Source organism: Somniosus microcephalus, chromosome 7 (assembly GCF_052327205.1).
Source record: "Somniosus microcephalus isolate GS21.2 chromosome 7, FLI_Smic_1.0, whole genome shotgun sequence".
NCBI lineage: Eukaryota > Metazoa > Chordata > Chondrichthyes > Squaliformes > Somniosidae > Somniosus > Somniosus microcephalus.
The window spans coordinates 15,171,753-15,194,038 of record NC_140993.1 but is presented as its reverse complement, the minus strand read 5'-3'; the positions used below and the strand labels follow the sequence as shown (position 1 = coordinate 15,194,038).

Genomic DNA, 22,286 nt, shown 5'->3' with positions numbered 1-22,286 from the left:
ATTATAAGTTCCTCCACTCAGAACTGAAGGAGGGGTAGCGATTCGAAACCGCTGTTTGTAAATTGGTTTAGAGTGCAGCAGCAAAAGGCTGCTGACCAGGTGAATTACCGTAAACCAGGTAAAAGATTGGAATTGGTCAGAGCTCAGAGGCAAAGGCTGCTGGCCAGGTAAATTACCATAAACCAGTTAAAAGATGCCCCCCCTTACAAGATGGCCTGCATCCCAGGGTCTTAAAAGAAATGGCTGCAAAGATAGTGGATGCATTGGTTGCAATATACCAAAATTCCCTGGACTCTGGAGAGGTCCCAGTGAATTGGAAAACCGCTAATGTAACCCCTATTTAAGAAAGGAGGGAAACAGAAAGCAGGAAACTATAGACCAGTTAGCCTAACATCTGTCATTGGGAAAATGCTGGAGTCCTTCATTAAGGAAGCAGTAGCAGGGCATTTAGAAAAATAAACTGCAGTCAAACAGAGTTAGCATGGTTTTCGGAAAGGGAAATCATGTTTAACAAATTTGCTGGAGTTCTTTGAGGATGTAACAAGCAGGGTGGACAAGGGTGAGCCAGTGGATGTGGTGTATTTGGATTTGCAGAAGGCATTCAATAAGGTGCCACATAAAAGATTACTGCATAAGATAAGAGCTCACGGAGTTGGTGGTAATATATTAGCATGGATAATTAACAGAAAGCAGAGAGTCGGGATAAATGGGTCATTTTCCGGTTGGCAAACGGTAACTAGTGGGGTGCCACAAGGATCAGTGCTGGGGCCCCAACTATTTACAATCTACATTAATGACTTGGATGAAGGGATCGAGTGTAATGTAGCCAAGTTTGCGGATGATACAAAGATGGGTGGGAAAGCAAGTAGTGCAGAGGACTCAAAGAATCTGCAAAGGGACATAGACAGGCTAGGTGAGTGGGCAAACATTTGACAGATGGAGTATAACGTGGGAAAGTGCGAGGTTATCCACTTTGGCAGGAAAAATAAAAAAGCAAATTATTATTTAAATGGAGAGAGATTACAAAATGCTACAATTCAGAGGGACCTGGGTGTCCTTGTGCATGAAACACAAAAAGTTAGCATGCAGGTACAGCAAGTTATCAAAAAGGCAAATGGAATGTTGGCCTTTATTTCAAGGGGGTTGGAGTATAAAAGCAGGGAAGTCCTGCTACAACTGTACAGGGTATTGGTGAGACCACACCTTGAGTACTGCGTACAGTTTTGGTCTCCTTATTTAAGGAAGGATATACTTGCATTGGAGGCAGTTCAGAGACGATTCACACGGTTAATTCCAGAGATGAGGGGGTTGACTTATGAGGAAAGGTTGAGCAGGCTGGGCCTATACTCATTGGAATTTAGAAGAATGAGAGGTGATCTTATTGAAACATATAAGATACTGAGGGGCTCGACAAGGTAGATGCAGAGAGGATGTTTCCCCTCGTGGGGAAATCTAGAACTCGGGGGCACAGTCTCAGAATAAAGGGTCGCCCTTTTAGAACTGAGATGAGGAGGAATTTCTTCTCTCAGAGGGTCGTAAATCTGTGGAATTCTCTGCCCCAGAGAGCCGTGGAGGCTGGGTCATTAAATACATTTAAGGTGGAGATAGACAGATTTTTGCAAGATAAGGGAGTGAAGGGTTATGGGGAGCGGGCAGGTAAGTGGCTTTGAGCCCAAGATCAGCCATGATCTTATTGAATGGTGGAGCAGGCTCGAGGGGCCAAGTGGCCTATTCCTGCTCCTATTTCTTATGTTCTTATGTTCTTATCCCTTGATTCCCTGAATATCCAAAAATCTATTGATTTCTGTTTTGAGGCTCAGTTTTTGAGTCTATTCAACAGCCCTCTGGGGTAGAGAATTCCAAAGATTCCCCACCCTCTGAGTAAAGAAATTTCTCCTAATCTCAGTCCTAAATGGCCGACCCCTTATCCTGAGACTGAGACCCCTGGTTCTAGACTCCCCAGCCAGGGGAAACATCCTCCCTGCATCTACCCTGTCAAGCCCTGTAATAATTTTGCATGTTTCAATGAGATTACCTCTCATTCTTCTAAACTCCAGAGAATATAGGCCTAGTCTACTCAATCTGACCTCATAGGACAATCCCCCCATCCCAGGAATCAGTCTGGTGAACCTTCGTTGCACTCCCTCTATGGCAAGTATATCCTTCCTTAGGTAAAGAGACCAAAACTGTCCACAATACTCCAGGTGTGGTCTCACCAGGGCCCTATATAATTACAGTAAGATGTCTTTACTCTTATACTCAAATCCTCTTGTAATAAAGGCCAACATACCATTTGCTTTCCTAATTGCTTACTGTATCTGCATGTTAACTTTCAGTGATTCGTGTACAAGGACACCCAGGTCCCTCTGAACACCAACATTTCCCAATCTCTCACCATTTAAAAAATACTCTGCTTTTCTATTTTTCCTACCAAAGTAGATAACTTCACATTTCTCCACATTATATTCCATTTGCCATGTTCTTGCCCATTCACTTAGCCTGTCTATATCCCCTTGAAGCCTCCTTGCATCCTCCTCACAACTTACATTCCCACCCAGCTTTGTATCATCAGCAAACTTGGATATATTGGGGTCGATTTTCATTCAGAAGTCGGGAAGGAGATGGGACTACAACTTTCGGGTTTTAGTCCCGCCTCCATCGAGAGGTGGCCAATCCACGCGATTTTCCCTTGATTGACCTTGTTGAGCCCGCCCAGCGGGCTCAGCAGGCCAATTAAGGGCCACCTGGCAACAGGTGACGTCACAGACTGAAATTTCATCTGTCAAGACGTTTTGACAGATGAAATATCAGTGTTTCACAGCTGTTTGAAGCTGTCAAACACTGACAGTCTTACTTCTAACCTGAGTCCTTCTACGCAGACTCAGTTAGAAATCTCGCCGGCACTGAAAGCTGAAGGCTGTCACTTTTGACAGCTCGCGGCCATTCTGCTTTGAGTGCCGGCTGAATGATGGACTTCCGAAGCCTAGAGGAAGAAAGGCTGTAAAGGTAAGTACAGGTAATTTAAACTTCTTTACACACTTTAGACACACCAAACACACTTACCTTTGCACTCATGCACCCATCACTCACCTGAACACCGACATCTCGACCCCTCCAAGTCCTTCAACCCGACGGCCCGCCTGCTCTAACCTGGCGTGGTTTGGAGCCGTCGGGAATCCCACACGACACCCCTCAAAATAGGGATTAGGCTAAAAACTGCCTGTTAACTACCTGTTAACAGGCAGTTAATTGGCACTAATCCCTTCCCGCCTCGGGTAGGCGGGTCCCAGTGCGGGGCGGGTACCCGCCTCCTTTGAAACTTACGTGGAGGCGGGTTTTGGGCGGGATGGTGTCGGGACCCCCGAATTCGGGATTTTTGCCCCCCGCATGCCTAAAAGCCCGCCTCACGGCACACTGAAAATCAACCACATTACATTTGGTCCCCTCATCCAATTCATTGATGTAGATTGTGAATAGCTGAGGCCCAAGCACTGATCCTTGCGGTACCCCACTAGTTACAGCCTGCCAACCCGAAAATGACCCGTTTATTCCTACTCTTTGTTTCCTGTCCGTTAACCAATCCTCAATCCATGCTAGTATATTACCCCCAATCCTATGAGCCCTAATTTCATTCAATAACCTCTTGTGTGACACCTTATCGAATGCCTTCTGAAAATCCAAATACACCACATCCACTGGTTCCCCCTTATCTATTCTGCTAGTTACAGCCTCAAATTCATCAAACACGATTTCCCTTTCATAAATCCGTGTTGACTCTGCCCAATCCTATTATTATTTTCTAAGTGCCCTTTTACCGCTTCCTTAATAATAGATTCTACCATTTTCCCTACTATTGATGTCAGGCTAACTGGTCTGTAGTTCCCCGTTTTCTCTCTTCCTCCTGTCTTAAATAGTGGGGTTGCATTTGCTCGGAGTACAAATACACAAATCACTAAAAGTAGCGGCACAAGTTAACAAGGCCATAAAAAAAGCAAACCAAGCACTAGGGTTGATTTCTAGAGGGCTAGAATTGAAAAGTAGGGAAGTTATGCTAAACTTGTATCGAACCTTGGTTAGACCACACTTGGAGTACTGCGTACAGTTCTGGTCGCCATATTATAAAAAGGATATAGAGGCACTGGAGAGGGTGAAAAAAAGATTTACAAGGATGATACCAGAAATGTGAGGGTATACATATCAGAAAAGGATGAACAGGCTGGGTCTCTTTTCTCTTGAAAGAAGGCTGAGGGGTGACCTAATAGAGGTCTTTAAAGTCATGAAAGGTTTTGATAGAGTGGATACAGAGAGACTGGCCCAGAAATTCGGGTCAGAGGCTTCCCGCGGGTGCAAGCAACCAACCTGCACTTACCTTGCGCGCCGGCCGTTGAGCTGTGGGCCCGCGTGGAATTGCGATCCTGGGCCTCCTCCAACTGCCGGCGCGCAGTGCTTGCGTATCCCAGGGATGCAGTTAGTTCGATGCGTCCCCTGGGATCACGTGGGCCATGGAGAGCCAATGGTAGCAGGGAATGCTTCATTCATAAGTTTGACAGGAAGAGCTGTCAAACCTATAAATACTATGAGCCCCAAAACATCACTAAAACCTCAAATAAATAAAAAAAAAAATCACATTTTTTAAATAAACTGGCACTTTCGTTGGGCCTACGCGTGAGTACCCAATGTGTACTCACGCGTTGGGACAAGAATTTCTGGGCCAATTTTTCCACTTGTGGGGAAGAGCAAAACTAGAGGCCATCAATATAAGATAGTCACCAAGAAATCCAATAGGGAATTCAGAAGGAACTTCTTTACCCAGAGAGTGGCGAGAATGTGGAACTCACTACCACAGGGAGTGGTTGAAGTGAATAGTATAGATGCATTTAAGCGGAGGCAGGACAAGTATGTGAGGGAGAAGGGAATAGAGGGTTACGCTGATAGAGTTAGATGAGGAAAGACGGCAGGAGGCTCGAGTGGAGCATAAACGCCGGCATGGACTGGTTGGGCCGAATGGCCTGTTTCTGTGCCGTATATTCTATGTAGTCCTATGTAAATTATTCAAAATCACCATTCCTAATCAGCTTTATTTAAACATATGTATTTTTAAAGTGCTGTGCAAGCTAGCTCCAACACTTCTGAAAACTGTTTCTGAGAAACATAGGTTCCATGGGGGAGAAATTCGGCATCGCCCCAATTGGGGCGCAATTATCGGCCGGGCGCAAAAATTAGCGCCTGCCGCTAATTATCGCCTCCGACTGCAAACTTGGCTTCTATCACCCCTGGAGGTGATTGGAGCACTAAATCAGGCGCTACACACCTCTCTTAAGTCACTAACGCCGAGGAGCGAGGCGCTACCTCAGAGCGCTGGCGAAGCTCGTGTGATGTCAGTCAGCAATGGAACACAGACACACTGGTGCCGGCCAGTTCTTAATGGGGAGGGTCGATCTTGCTCTCCATCCACACCCTGCTCATTGCAGCCTTGAATCTCGGCCTGGAGAGACCTGTACATCAAATCTGCTGGAAAGAACAAAGAAGAGGCCCAGGGAAAGAGCTCAGAGTGCAGCCCCCACAGTGTCTTCTAAATCGATACAAGGAAGATCAAATCAGAAAGAACCTGCAAAGTGCTGCTCAGTACCCAAAACTCCTCAACACAGCGTTGAATCTCTCCTGCAGTCTCTCTCTCTCACTCAGAATGCGTGGTGCAAAAATTTCGCCGACAAAAAAAGGCAGGAAGCAGTCGCCTTTAAATAGCGCTCCCCCAGTCCCTTCCTGACTGCAAAACGCTCCCCTCAACCTGTCGTTGCTAGCGGCAGGCAGGCGGCGCCACTCAATATCTGGTCTGGGACGCTACTGGGGCGTTGCACACTCGACTGACGTCACGATCTGCCAGCGCAGGAGATCATGGCGGTAGTGTTTAGCGCCGCCGCAAAATGTCCAGCTAATTTCGTGAGCGGCGCAAACATCGCCGCGCCCGGGCGCTAGTTGCTTTCCGCCCCATTAGCGCCCTCTTAAGGCGCTAACGGGAGGCGCAAACCAACCGAATTTTTCCCCCTAGATATTTTCTTTACATTTTCGCCCTGTATGGATTCATATGTATTATTGCTATTATTCACTACTCCTCACACTCCTCCTAGTGTTGTTGCCTTTCTTGGTTGTGGAGTGCTCTGTAATCATTCAGAACTTTCTATCATCACTGAACCAAATATTCTGACCAAATGCACTTGGTTGCGGTTCGAAAGCTCTCGTTCTGCTGGCCTGTAATTCTCAATTAGCCTAGCTCCTTGCACGCCGCTAATGTATATTGATAAGCGCCCTCATCATTTTTGCTAACTTTTCTGCATAAGATATGAGAAGGCGTTGCATAATTAATGAACCATGTCGACAAGAAAGGCAGCGAGCTGGGATCAGACCCAGCAGTTTTCACTGAAATAAGACTCAGCTGATGATGTCTCATCTTGTCCCTTGTACCTAATTAAGATGACTTAAAAAAAATCTGTCCCTGTAAAAAGGTGCCCTGATTGTTTGCGGATGCAGCAGCAACATGCGACCTGGTTTCCCGAGTACACGATAAAGCAGCGCGCGCTCTGCTACAGTGTGTGTGCTGTCACCTTTGTCTGTTGGATGTGTTCATCGGGCCGCCAGTACAAACGCTTTCAGATTTGCCTTTGTCGTCCCATTAATGAGACAACGCTTCACTGATTTGCGAGGCGAGTGCGCCGGCTTCCTATCCATTATATCTGGATTCGGCCAGACTGCGCACGTTCAATGCAAAAATAAAACAAAGGCTTCCGACTGGCAGCGGAAAATAATAATTATCTGGCGGCTGATTGCAGGGATGCAAAAAAAAAGAAAAACATTTTGCTATACAGCGACGCACCAATGGTTTGAAACAACGGCACCATCGAAAGGCCGCAGATGTTGGCTGATGTTTGACAGATGCCGATTTAGATTTCATCAGCGTAGTTGCTCACTGACCAATCACCTGCTGAATCCTGTGTGGCGTATCCAATCATTTAAATTTCAACCAGTCAATTGTAACGGGAAATCTGACAGATAAACACAGTGTCACTGGTAACATAAGCTGCAGTCTTTTAAAAGGCTCATCATAGAATCATAGAAATTTACGGCACAGAAGGAGGCCATTCGGCCCATTGTGTCCGTGCCGGCTGACACAGAGCTCTCCAGCCTAATCCCACTTTCCAGCTCTTGGTCCGTAGCCCTGTAGGTTACGGCACTTCAAGTGCACATCCAAGTACTTTTTAAATGTGATGAGGGTTTCTGCCTCTCCCAGCCTTTCAGGCAGTGAGTTCCAGACCCCCACCACCCTCTGGGTGAACAAAGTTCTCCTCAACTCCCCTCTAATCCTTCTGCCAATTACTTTAAACCTGTGCCTCCTGGTTATTGACCTCTCTGCTAAGGGAAATAGGTCCTTCCTGTCCACTCTATCTAGGCCCCTCATAATTTTATACACCTCAATTAAGTCTCCCCTCAGCCTCCTCTGTTCCAAAGACAACAACCCCAGCCTCTCCAATCATTCCTCATAGCTAAAATTCCCCAGTCTTGGCAACATCCTGGTAAATCTCCTCTGTACCCTCTCTAGTGCGATCACATCCTTCCTGTAATGTGGGGACCAGAACTGTACGCAGTATTCCAGCTGCGGCTTCATCTGTGAAAGGAAATTGACATTGATAAGGAAACAGATTCCCAGTAATCTGTGAACAAAAAAAAAACCTGGGATGGCAGGAATGACGTATGAGGAGAGATTGGGTTGATTGGGCTTATACTCGCTGGAGTTTAGAAGAATGAGAGGGGATCTCATTGAAACATATAAAATTCTAACAGGACTGGACAGACTAGATGCAGGAAGGATGTTCCCGATGGCGGGGGAGTCTAGAACCAGGGGTCACAGTCTAAGGATAAGGGGTAAGCCATTTAGGACTGAGATGAGGAGGAATTTCTTCACCCAGAGAGTGGTGAACCTGTGGAATTCTCTACCACACAAGGCAGTAGAGGCCAACTTATTAAATATATTCAAGAAGGAGTTAAATATATTTCTTCAGGCTAAAGGGATCAAGGGATATGGGGAGAAAGCAGGGACAGGGTACTGAATTTGGATGATCAGCCATGATCTCATTGAATGGCGGAGCAGGCTCGAGGGGCCGAATGGCCTACTCCTGCTCCTATCTTCTATGTTTCTATGTTTCTATAATTTATAAAATCTCTCCTGCCTTCCACCCTATCACAGACCTTCCCTTTTGTTCTTCCCTCCTCTCCCCCCTTTCCCTGCCACTACATTTGCTTAAAAACCTTTTCCAGTTCTGACGAAGGGTCCCAGACCCGAAACGTTGACTCTATTTCTCTCTCCACGGATGCTGCCTGGCCTGCTGAGTGTTTCCAGCGTTTTCTGTTTATATTCCATAATTTCCAGCATCTGCAGTATTATACTTTTGTTAAAAAATATATAAAGGCAATTACATTATGAACAAATTATTAACACATTTATTTTAAAAAAAGCAGTTTTCCACAGTAGCAACGCAACGAGCATTTAGGGTTTTTGCAAATTATTATTCATTTCATTTTTGGCACCTTTTTCCACCTCCCTGTTTCAGCCAGTAGGATAGTTTTGAGATGGCTCCTTAGTCCATGTCACTGTTGCTCCAAATCAGTTGACAGTTTTCTTGCTGGAATCCCCAGAAAAAGTTTCCATACCGGGTTTTTCTATCTCACAACAACAACTTGTATTTATACAGCGCCTTTAGAAACATAGAAGATAGGAGCAGGAGTAGGCCATTCGGCCCTTCGAGCCTGCTCCGCCATTCGATGAGATCATGGCTGATCATCCAAATTCAGTACCCTGTCCCTGCTTTCTCCCCATATCCCTTGATCCCTTTAGCCTTAAGACATATATCCAACTCTTTCTTGAATATATTTAATTAATTGGCCTCAACGGCCTTCTGTGGTAGAGAATTCCACAGGTTCACCACTCTCTGGGTGAAGAAATTCCTCCTCATTTCAGTCCTAAATGGCTTACCCCTTAACATAGTAAAGCGTCCCAAGGTGCTTCACAGGAGTGATTTTCAGACCAAATTTGACACCGAGCCACATAAGGAGATATTAGGGCAGGTGACCAAAAGCTTGGTCAAAGAGAGAGGTTTTAAAGGAAAGAAAAAGAAAGACTTGCATTTCTATAGCACCTTTCACGACCACCGGATGTCGCAAAGCACTTTACAGCCAATGAAGTACTTTTGAAGTGTAGTCTTCTTCTTCTTAGGCAGTCCCTCGGAACCGAGGATGACTTGCTTCCACATTAAAAATGAGTTCTCAGGTGACTGATGAGTCCAATGCGGGACCTACAGTCTCTGTCACAGGTGGGGCAGACGGTGGTTGAAGGGGCGGGTGGGTGGGGTACTTGGGTTGACGTGCGCTCCTTGCGCTGCCTGCGCTTGGCTTCCGCTTGCTCCCAGTGAAGAGACTCAAGGTGTTCGGCGCCTTCCCGGATGCTTCTCCTCCACTTTGTGCGGTCTTGGGCCAGGGATTCCCAGGTGTCGGTGGGGATGCTACACTTTTTCAAGGAGGCTTTGAGGGTGTCCTTGAAGCATTTCCTCTGCCCACCTGGGGCTCTCTTGCCATGCCGGACCTCTGAGTAAAACGCTTAGAGTCATCATAGAGTTATACAGCACAGAAAGAGGCCCTTCGGCCTATCGCATCCGCGCCGGCCATCAAGCCCTATCTAATCTAATCCCATTTTCCAGCATTTGGTCCATAGCCTTGTATGCTATGGCATTTCAAGTGCTCATCCAAATGCTTCTTGAATGTTGTGAGGGTTCCTGCCTCTACCACCCTTTCAGGCAGTGAGTTCCAGATTCCAACCACCCTCTGGGTGAAAAAGTTCTTCCTCAAATCCCCTCTAAACCTCCTGCCCCTTACCTTGAATCTATGCCCCCTTGTTATTGACCCCTCTACTAAGGGGAAAAGTTCCTTTCTATCCACCCTATCTATGCCCTCATAATTTTGTATACCTCAATCAGGTCCCCCCTCAGCCTTCTCTGCTCCAAGGAAAACAACCCCAGCCTGTCCAGTCTTTCTTCATAGCTGAAGCGCTCCAGCCCAGGTAACATCCTGGTAAATCTCCTCTGCACCCTCTCCAAAGCAATCACATCCTTCCTATAGTGTGGCGACCAGAACTGCACACAGTACTCCAGCTGTGGCCTTACCAGCGTTTTGTACAGCTCCATCATAACCTCCCTGCTCTTATATTCTATGCCTCGGCTAATGAAGGCAAGTATCCCATATGCCTTTTTAACCACCTTATCCACCTGTTCTGCTGCCTTCAGGGATCTATGTACATGCACACCAAGGTCCCTCTGATCCTCTATCTTTCCTAGGGTCTTACCATCCATTGTGTATTCCGTTGCCTTGTTAGTCTGTCCAAAATGCATCACCTCACACTTTTCAGGGTTAAATTCCATTTGCCACTGTTCCGCCCATCTGACCAACCCATCTATATCGTCCTGTAGCCTGAGGCTTCCCGCCTCGCTATTTACCACCCCACCAATTTTCGTGTCATCCGCTTGTTTTGGGAGTCTCGTATCGGGCATGTGGACAATGTGACCCGACCATCGGAGCTGATTGAGCGTGGTCGGAGCTGCGATGCTGGGGATGTTGGCCTCAGCAAGAACACTGACGTTGGTGCGCCTATCCTGCCAATGGATTTGCAGGATCTTGCAGAGGCAGCGTTGGTGGTACCTCTCCAGTGCTTTGAGGTGCCTGCTGCACATGGTCCATGAACAGCATGTACACTGTTGTAGCGTAGGAAATGCGGCAGCCAATTTGCACACAGCAAGCTCCCCCAAAATATGCTAATACACAGAAACACAGAAACTAGGAGCAGGAGTAGGCCATTCGGCCCCTCGAGCCCGCCCCGCCATTCAATGAGATCATGGCTGATCATCCAAACCCTAGCACCCGGTCCCTACACCGACAGCCATCCCACCCAAGCACTATCCCCGTAACCCCATGTATTTAATCCCCCCTAACACTAAAGGCCAATTTTTTATCATGGCCAATCAACCTAACCCACACATCTTTGGACTGTGGGAGGAAACCGGAGCACCCGGAGGAAACCCACGCAAACACGGGGAGAATGTGCAAACTCCACACAGACAGTCACCCGAGGCCGGATTTGAACCCGGATCACTGGCGCTGTGAGGCAACAGTGCTAACCACTATGCCACTAATGACCAGATAATCTGTTTTTGTGTAAGACCCTGACACCAATGTTCCCTCTGAGCTGCACGACTGGGCAGCTATGCAGCAATGGGAAAGGCCCCGCGCAGGCCGCTCACCGGCGTCTCCATTGTAAGTACCCAGCCTGCGCGGAAATTTAAAGGGACCGCGCAGTAAAAGAAACAGGCCTCACGGAACAAAGCGAAGCTTACAGGGAGCATTGACTGACACGGTGCAATCCTCAATGATGGAGGCTATTCTACGGTGAGTGTCTCACCGCCTGACTCCCCAAAGCATCTTCACCATCTACAAGGCACAAGTCAGGAGTGTGATGGAATACTCTCCACTTGCCCGGATGAGTGCAGCTCCAACAACACTCAAGAAGCTCGACACCATCCAGGACAAAGCAGCCCGCTTGGTTGGCACCTCATCCACCACCTTAAACTTTCCTCTTACAATCACAATCTTCAGTGCCTCTACAAAGGACCCTCTCATTTATCTCCTTCCAAAGCTGAAGAGTCACAGGTTTTTTCAGCCTGTGCTCCTAACTGCTGGATCTGATGCCAGAGATCAGCCTCGTGGCCTTTCTCCACACAGCTCCCAGAGTTTGAATATTTCCCTCGTGCCTTGGTTACCAGAACTGAATGAATTGCTCAAAAGTGCGGCCACACTATGTGGAATGTTTCACAACTTTTCTTGTGCAGGGTCCACACTAATCTTCTCTGTATTGTTTCAATTATTAAACTTGCTTATAGGGAGGTCATGATGGATCTTAGTGCCAAATATCCCAGCTGTGATTCTTTTATCTTTGTAAAACATGGCTTTGGCAGGAGCTTTTAGGAAGAAGATTTGACTGGTAGCTAGATGCTTGGTGATAAACGACCCAGATTCTGGAATGTGCATGACTTTGGCTTCGTTCTGCAAACTTTGCGCAATTTTACTCTTTCTTATGCGACCGAGGAAATGGGTCAAAGCTTATGGATGATTCTCAGACTAAAACTGCAAACAGGAATACAAGTTAGGCATAATTCATAGAATCATGGAATGATACAGCACAGAAGGAGGCCATTCGACCCATCGTGCCTGTGCCGGCTCTTTGAGAGAGCTCTCCAATTAACCTCACTCCCCCCTGCTCTTTCCCCAAAGCCCTGCAATTTTTTTCCCTTTCAAGTATTTATCCAATTCCCTTTTGAAAGTTACTATTGAATCTGCTTCCACCGCCCTTTCAGGTAGATCACAACAACTAGCTGTGCAATAAAATGTTTCCTCCTGTTGCCTCTAGTCCTTTTGCCAATCAACTTAAATCTGTGTCCTCTAGTTACCGACCCTCCTGCCACTGGAAACGGTTTCTTCTTATTTACTCTATCAAAACTCTTCATGATTTTGAACACCTGTATTAAATCTCCTCTTAATCTTCACTGCTCTAAGGAGAACAATCCCAGTTTCTCCAATCTCTCCACATAACTATAATCCCTCATTCCTGATAGCATTCCAGTAAATCTCCTCCGCACCCTCTCCAAGGCCTTGACATAGAATCATAGAATGGTTACAGCACAGAAGGGGGCCATTCGGCCCTTCGAGCCCGCGCCGGCTCTCGGCAAGACCACTTCAGCTAGTCCCTCTCCCTCCGCCCTTTCCCCATAGACCTGCTAGGACATCCTTCCTAAAGTGTGGTGCCTAATTGAGCACATGCGTTACACACAAATGGGGAAAGGCGTTGAAAAGGGGCCGCAAATGTTGTTGTTTTTAGAAAAGCAAAATTGGAAATATCAGCCTGAAAATCCCTGTGACCCCGTTCTGCTGGTAGTGGAGAGGAATCTCCATCTGCCCAGTACAAGGCTAGACACTCCACCCCAAATCCCAGGGACGCGGTCATTTGCATAGCCAACGCTGATCGCTGACGGCTGCAAAGGCACATCGGGGGCAGCCGTCATGGCTTAAACCGATGTGCCATTACTCTTAAGAACTTAAAGAAAGACTTGCATTTCTATAGCGCCTTTCACGGCCACCAGACGTCTCAAAGCGCTTTACAGCCAGTGAAGTAGTTTTGAAGTGTAGTCACTGTTGTAATGTAAGAAACACAACAGCCAATTTGCGCACAGCAAGCTCCCACAAACAGCAATGTGATAATGACCAGATAATCTGTTTTTGTTACGTGGATTGAGGGATAAATATTGACCAGGACACCAGGGATAACTCCCCCTGCTCTTCGAAATAGTGCCATGGGATCTTTTACATCCACCTGAGAGAGCAGACGGGGCCTCGGTTTAACATCTCATCCAAAAGACGGCACTTCCGACAGTGCTGCACTCCCTCAGCACTGCACTGGAGTGTCAACCTAGCTTTAAGGTGCTCAAGTCCCTAGAGTGGGACTATGAACCCACAACCTTCTGACTCAGAAGGTAAATGCGCTACCCACTGAGCCACAGGAGGCACTTAAGGATTGTCTTAAAGGAGGAGAGAGAGGTAGAGATGCGGAGAGGTTTAGGGAGGGAATCCCAGAGCTTAGGGCTCAGGCAGCTGAAGGCACGGGCGTCAATGGTAGAGCGATAGAAATCGGGATGCTCAAGAGGCCAGATTTGGAGGAGCGCAGAGATCGCGGAGGGTTGAAGGGTTGGAAGCGATTACAGAGCTAGGGAGGGGGCGAGGCCATGGAGGGATTTGAAAACAAGAATAGATTTACGAGAATGACTCCAGGGATGAGGGACTTCAGTTAAGTGGATAGACTGGAGAAGCAGGGGTTGTTCTCCTTAGAACAGAGAAGATTGAGAGGAGATTTTATAGAGGTGTTCAAAATCATGAGACAGAGTAGATAGAGACACATTGTTCCCATTGGCAGAGGAGTTGAGAGCCAGAGGGCATAGAAACATAGAAAAATAGGAGCAGGAGTCGGCCATTCGGCCCTTCGAGCCTGCTGCGCCATTCAATGTGATCATGGCTGATCGTCTATCTCAATACCACATTCCCGCTCTCTCCCCATACCCCTTGATGCATTTTGTGTCTAGGAATCTATATATCTCCTTCTTAAATATATTCAGTGACTTGGCCTCCGCAGCCTTCTGTGGTAGAGAATTCCACAGGTTCACCACCCTCTGGGTGAAGACATTTCTCCTCATCTCAGTCCTAAATGTCCTACCCCGTATCCTGAGACTGTGACCCCTCGTTCTAGACCCCCCCCCAGCCAGGGGAAACATTCTCCCTGCTTTCAGTCTGTCTAGCCCCATCAGAATTTTATACGTTTCAATGAGATCCCCTCTCATTCTTCTAAACTCTAGTGAATACAGGACACAGGTTTAAGGTGATTGGCAAAAGAACCAAAGGCGACATGAGGAAAAGCTTTTTTACGCAGCGAGTGGTTATGATCTGGAATGCACTACCTGAGAGGGTGGTGGAGGCAGATTCAATCGTGGCTTTCAAAAGGGAATTGGATAAGTACCCGAAGGAAAACATTTTGCAGGGCTACGGGGAAAGGGCGGGGGAGTGGGACTAACTGAAGTGCTCTTGCAGCGAGCCGGACCAGGCTTGACGGGCCGAATGGCCTTCTTCCGTGCTGTAACCATTCTATGGCCTAGAAATTCAGTGGCCTGCGCCACCAGTTTGCGCCCAAAGAGGGCTTTTGTGCCACTGTGCAAACCTACCGCGATATTTAGCGGGGCGCTAATGGCGGCGTTAGCCAGTAGCGCTGCGCCGCCACCGATGACGTCATCGGTGTGCGCAGTGCCCCGCTATCGCCCCGCTGGCCATATTTGGTTGCTACCCACAATAAATTTCACAGTAGGAACAACCAAAATTGAACAAACCACTCACTACACATACTTGGGCTTAAAAATCAGTTCTACGGGAAACTTCAAACTGGCTGTGAATGAACTGAAAGAGAAAGCAAGAAGGGCTTTCTATGCCATCAAAAAATCAATCCAAATAGAAATCCCAATTAGCATTTGGCTCAAAATTTTCAAATCAGTAATTGAACCAATTGCACTCTATGGCAGTGAGGTCTGGGGACCACTAACACAACAAGAATTTGCAAAATGGGACAAACACCCAATTGAGATCCTACATGCGGAATTCTGTAAAAGTATCCTCCGGACTCAAAGGAAAACAGTAAACAACGCATGCAGGGCGGAACTAGGCCAATACCCATTAATAATCACTATCCAAAAAAGAGCCACCAAATTTTGGAATCACCTACAAATGAGCAACCCCCAATGCTATCACTACGACGCCCTGAAATGCCAAGAGCTGACCATAAAGAAGAATACCCTCAGTCAACTAGTCCTGGGACTCAATAAAGTAACTAATAACAATACTAACAATAACCAGCCCCAGGACAGTGACAGGGTAACACAAACAATTCGACCCAACACAATCGTCGCTAAGCAAAAGGAAAAATATCTGTCATATTGGGCAGAAACAACAAAAACCCAAAGCAAACTCAATTGCTACTTGGCCCTAAACAGACAATACAACATAGCTGATTACCTGACCATGGTAAAGGATAACAAACTGAGAAGAACCTTGACAAGGTACAGACTTAGCGAACATAGCCTAGCGATCGAAAAAGGCAGACACAGGCAGACCAGGCTGCCAAGAGAAGACAGGATATGCTCTCACTGCAGTCAGGGAGTAGTTGAGACAGAGATGCACTTCCTCACAGCCTGTGGAAAATATCAGGGCATCAGAGAGAATTTCTATCAAAAATTCTCACAAATATGCCCTGAATGCAAAGAAGGGAGGGAAAAAGAGTGGCAGGGCTATAGTAATAGGGGATTCGATTGTAAGGGGAATAGATAGGGGTTTCTGTGGTCGCGACCGAGACTCCAGGATGGTATGTTGCCTCCCTGGTGCAAGGGTCAAGGATGTCTCGGCGCGGGTGCAGAACATTCTGGAGGGGGAGGGGGAACAGCCAGTTGTCGTGATACATGTTGGTACCAACGACGTAGCTAAAAAAAGGGAAGAGGTCCTACAAGTAGAATTTAGGGAGTTAGGAGCCAAGCTAAAAAGTAGGACCTCGAAGGTAGTAATCTCTGGATTACTACCAGTGCCACGTGCTAGTAAGAGTACAGAGAACAGGATAGTTAGGCTAAATACGTGGCTTGAGCAGTGGTGTAAGAGGGAGGGTTTTAAATTTTTGAGGCATTGGAACCAGTTTTGTGGTAGGTGTGACCTATACAAAAGGGACGGTCTACACCTGTGCAGAGATGGAACTGATGTTCTCGGGGTAATTTTTGATAAAGCAGTTCGGGAGCATTTAAACTAGTATGGCAGGGGGCTAGAAACCTATGTAGTGAAATAGAGGAAAGTGAAAGGCAGACAGAAATAAATGGTAAAAGGGTGAGGAACAAAAAACAAAGGGCCAAACTAATTCATAAAAAATGTGAGCATAAAAAAAGCCTGAGGGTTTTATACCTTAATGCGAGAAGCATCAGGAACAAGGTAGATGAATTAGCTGTGGAAATAGAGGTTAATAATTATGATCTAATTGGGATTACGGAAACATGGTTGCAGGGTGAGCAGGGCTGGGAGCTTAACATACAGGGGTATTCAGTATTTAGGAAGGATCGACAAAAAAGAAAGGGAGGAGGGGTAGCATTGCTAGTAAAAGAGGGGATAAATGCAATTGAAAAGAAGGATATTAACTCAGTTAATACAGAATCTATATGGGTGGAGCTAAGAAATAGCGGGGGGCGAAAAACATTAATAGGAGTGGTATATAGGCCTCCAAATAGTAAAATAGAGGTTAGGGAGGGCATCACGAGGGAAATTAGAGAAGCGTGCAATAAGAGCACAGCTGTCATCATAGGTGACTTTAACTTACATATAGATTGGACTAGCCTAATCAGTAAAAATAATGAGGAGGAGGAATTCCTTGAGTGTTTAAGGGATGGTTATCTGGATCAATATGTCGAGGAACCAACTCGGGAACAGGCTATATTGGACTGGGTACTGTGCAATGAGAAGGGACTAATCAGTAATCTTGTTGTACGGGGACCCTTGGGTCAGAGCGATCATAACATGATCGATTTCTCACTCGAAATGGAGAGCGAAGAAATTGACTCAGAGACTAAGGTCCTGAATTTAAACAAGGGGAATTATGATGCCATGAGACGGGAACTGAGTAGGTCTGATTGGACAACGTTCCTGGGAGGACTGGAGGTAGATAAACAATGGCAAACATTTAAAGATAGAATGACAAAATTGCAAAAATTGTTTATACCAATCTGGCATAAAAGGAAATCTAAAAAGGTGACTCAACCGTGGATAACAGGGGAAATTAGAGACAGCATAAAATCCAAAGATAGGGCGTATAAAATAGCCAAAAAAAGCGCCAGAGCGGAAGATTGGGAACAGTTTAAGATAGAGCAAAGGAGGGCAAAGGGCATGATCAAGAGGGGCAAAATAGCTTACGAAAACAAGCTGGCGGAAAATATAAAAACTAACTCCAAAAGCTTTTATAAATATATCAAAAGGAAAAGACTGGTGAAAACCAAAGTTGGTCCATTGCAGTCAGATACGGGGGAATATATAATGGGAAATAAGGAAATGGCAGATCAACTAAATGCATACTTTGGGTCAGTCTTTACGAAGGAAGACACAAAAAACCTCCCTGGGATATCGGGAAAAATAGGGACATTGGCAAAGGAGGAACTGACGCAAATCAATATCTCTAAGGATATGGTGTTAAGGAAGCTAAAGGGATTGAAGGTGGACAAATCCCCAGGGCCTGATAACATGCATCCTAGGGTACTGAAGGAGGTGGCCCTAGAGATAGCGGATGCACTAAGGATGATTTTTCAGAATTCATTAGACTCGGGAACAGTGCCGATGGATTGGAGGGTAGCTAACGTTACCCCACTATTCAAAAAGGGGGGTAGGGAAAAAGCAGGTAATTACAGACCTGTAAGCCTTACATCAGTTGTGGGCAAAATGCTGGAGTCCATCATTAAGGATGAAATAGCGGAGCACTTAGCAAATGGGGACAGGATAGGACAGAGTCAACATGGATTTACAAAGGGTAAATCGTGCTTGACTAATCTATTGGAATTTTTTGAGGGAGTAACTGGTAGAATAGATGGGGGAGAGCCAGTAGATGTGGTGTACCTGGACTTCCAAAAGGCCTTCGATAAGGTCCCACATAAAAGATTAGCATGGAAAATTGAGGCTCATGGGATAAAGGGGAAAGTTTTGGCGTGGATAGGGAACTGGCTGTCAGATAGAAAACAGAGAGTTGGAATAAACGGCTCATTTTCTGAATGGCAGGCAGTAACAAGTGGGGTACCACAGGGATCTGTCCTGGGCCCCCAGCTGTTCACAATTTACATTAATGACCTGGATCAGGGAGTCGGATGCAGCATTTCCAAATTTGCAGACGACACTAAACTAGGAGGGGGGGTGGGCTCAGAGGAAGAGACCAGGAAGCTCCAGAGCGATTTGGACAGACTGGGCGATTGGGCGGATAAATGGCAGATGCACTATAATGTGGACAAGTGCGAAGTTATCCACCTTGGGTGCAGGAACGGGAGGGCAAATTATTATTTAAATGGCAATAGATTGGGAGAGGGGGAAGTACAGAGAGACCTGGGTGTTCTTGTACACCAGTCACTGAAGGCGAGCATGCAGGTGCAACAGGCGGTCAAGAAGGCAAACGGTATGCTGGCCTTCATAGCAAAAGGGTTAGAATACAGGAACAGGGATACCTTGCTGCAGCTGTACAGGGCACTGGTGAGACCACACCTCGAGTACTGTGTACAGTTTTGGTCGCCTCATCTGAGGAAGGATGTTCTTGCCATGGAGGGGGTGCAGCGGCGATTCACCAGGCTGATACCAGGAATGGCGGGAATGACCTATGAGGAGAGACTATGTAGTTTAGGGATGTACACACTGGAGTTTAGAAGATTGAGAGGGGACCTCATAGAAGTGTATAAAATTCTGACAGGTCTAGACAGACTGGATGCAGAAGGAATGTTTCCCTTGGCGGGTGAGAACAGAACTAGAGGACATAATTTAAGGATAAGGGCTAAACCATTTAGGACAGAGATGAGGGGGAATTTCTTCACTCAGAGAGTGGTGAACCTGTGGAACTCATTGCCACAGAGGGCAGTGTACGCCAGCTCATTAAATATATTTAAGAGGGAATTAGATATATTTCTACGGGCAAAAGGGGTTAAGGGTTACGGAGAGAAGGCAGGGACGGGATACTGAATTAAAGGATCAGCCATGATCTCATCGAATGGCGGAGCAGGCACGAAGGGCCGAATGGCCTACTCCTGCTCCTATCTTCTATGTATCTATGTATCTATGTAATTCAGAAATCTGACTGACAACCAAAAACTCCCATTCCTACTGGGGGAGGAGAGAAGCTGTGTAACACTGGCGGCACACTATGTTACAGCTTGCCATGAACAGAGGGACAACCAGTAAACTAAGACAAGAGTATATATAAACAAGGCGAAAATATATTTATAAACTCAGGGATATACCTGTTTATACACTGTATGAATGGAACCGCGTTTATGTGTTCAACCATAAATGTATTTTGATGCTTTGGCAACATAAGATGTACCTTATCATGCCAATAAAGCGATTTGTATTGTATTGTATTATTGTATTGCTGCCGCCTCCCCCGCGCCGGCCGGAAACAGCGACCGGTACACGGGGCCTACCTGTGCCGGTAGTGGGGCGAGTTAAGGTGGAGGTGCGGCCGGCCGCTTTTTCGGCGGCCGCCTGCCCGCACCTCCGTCGCTGGCCTCCTACACCCCCCCCCCCCCCGCGGCATTGCCGGCTGTTTCCAGAGAGCCCGGCACTTCTCCTTGGTGCCGGGCTCATTTGCCGGCACTCGCGAGCGGGGATCGCGCTGTTGCAGCCACCTCCCCCTTAAGAGTGAGAGGAAGGCCTTGCAGTACCGCAGGCTGCCGTGCCGCAGCGGGTGGCGCTGCGGCACTTTGCACGCCGATATTCAGTTTCAGCGCCCCAAGCAGGACGCCGAAACCCTTGTTTAGCGGCCGGCATCCACTTGGGGCGCTGAAACTGAATTTCCCGCTGGCGCAAGTGGCTCCGCGCGCAGCGGTAATTCTGGCGCCCAGGCGAGCTGGGCGCCCCTAACTGAATTTCTAGGCCTATGATTCTATTCTATGAGGTGGAGTGTTGTGCTGTCGTGAGGCATTCCATAAACGGAGACTGATAGATTTTTGTTAGGCATTAAGTGTTACAGAACCAAGTCAGGTAAATGGAGCTAAGATGCTGATCAGCCCTGATCTAACCCAGAGAGTGGTGAACCTGTGGAATTCTCTACCACAGAAGGCAGTAGAGGCCAATTCATTAAATATATTCAAGAAGGAGTTAGATATATTTCTTAAGGCTAAAGGGATCAAGGGATATGGGGAGAAAGCAGAGACAGGGTACTAAGAACATAAGAACATAAGAAATAGGAGCAGGAGTAGGCCAATCAGCCCCTCGAGCCTGCTCCGCCATTCAATAAGATCATGGCTGATCTGATCCTAACCGCCAATCCACTATCACAGAACCATCTCCTGAATCTAACAGAATTAGACACACGAAATAGGGGCAGGATCAGGCTACACGGCCCCTGGGCCCGCTCCGCTACCCACAGGGCCATGACCAATCCGAACCTAGACTCATGTCCAAATTCCTGCCCGCTCCCCATAACCCTTTATTCCCTTTACTTCTAGGAAGCTGTCTATTTCTGTTTTAAATTTATGTAATGATGTAGCTTCTACAGCTTTTTGGGGCAGCATATTTCATGGACCTACCACCCTCTGAGTAAAGTAGTTCCTCCTCATCTCAGTTTTGAAAGAGCAGCCCCTTATTCTAAGACTATGCCCCCTAGTTCTAGTTTCACCCATCATCGGGAACATCCTCCCCGCATCCACCCGATCCAAGCCCTTCACAATCTTATATGTTTCAATAAGATCGCCTCTCATTCTTCTGAACTCCAATGAGTAGAGTCCCAATCTACTCAACCTCTCCTCATATGTCCATCCCCTCATCCCCAGGATTAACCGAGTGAATCTTCTTTGTACTGACTCGAGAGCAAGTATGTCCTTTCTTAAGTATGGACACCAAAACTGTATGCAGTATTCCAGGTGCGGTCTCACCAATACCTTGTACAACTGAAGCAATACCTCCCTATTTTTATATTCTATCCCCCTAGCAATGAAAGCCAACATTCCATTGGCCTTCTTAATCACTTGCTGCACCTGCATACTAACCTTTTGAGTTTCGTGCACCAGGACCCCCAGATCCCTTTGTACTTCGGTACTTTCCAGTTTCTTGCCATTAAGATAATAACTTGCTCTACGATTTTTCCTGCCAAAGTGCATAACTTCACACTTTCCAGTATTGTATTCCATCTGCCAAATCTCTGCCCACTTACTTAGCCTGTCTATGTCCCCTTGCAGGTTTTTTATGTCCTCCTCACTCACTACTTTCCCTCCCATCTTAGTATCATCTGCAAACTTTGATATGTTACACTCGGTCCCCTGCTCCAAATCGTTAATATAGATTGTGAAGAGTTGGGGACCCAGCACTGACCCCTGTGGAGCACCACTAGTTACTGATTGCCAGTCCGAGACTGAATTTGGATGATCAGCCATGATCTCATTGAATGGCGGAGCAGGCTCGAGGGGCCAAATGGCCTACTCCTGCTCCTATCTTCTATGTTTCTATGTAATTGAATGGCGGAACAGGCTCGAGGGGCTGAATGGCTTCCTCCTGTTCCTGTGTTCCTATTCCACCCAGCAAGCAAATAGCGAAATGGCAAAGCTCACCCATAGAGTGGAGCCAAGATCAAACAGCAGTTAAACAAGTGATTCAGACTCAAACCCTCTGAAAGGGAAATGAATATCATACCTACAGAGCTCCTGAATCATGATCCTTTGATAAGCAAACAGAAAAATCATCATGTTCAACTCTTTCATCATTTAAATATTTTGAGTTGGTAAAACCTAAATGATTTACTAAGTCCCTGGGCTGTGCATTGCACATAATGGAAGCAGTATGTAGAGCATACAGAATAATGCTCAGCGGAGTGTAATTTTTTTTTGAGTATA

General features: G+C 46.7%; 1 pseudogene; it reads right to left on the bottom strand.

The window, feature by feature from the left end:
* Window positions 1-11,888: 11,888 nt before the first annotated feature.
* Window positions 11,889-11,982, bottom strand: LOC147114523 (U6 spliceosomal RNA; annotated as a pseudogene).
* Window positions 11,983-22,286: the final 10,304 nt, after the last annotated feature.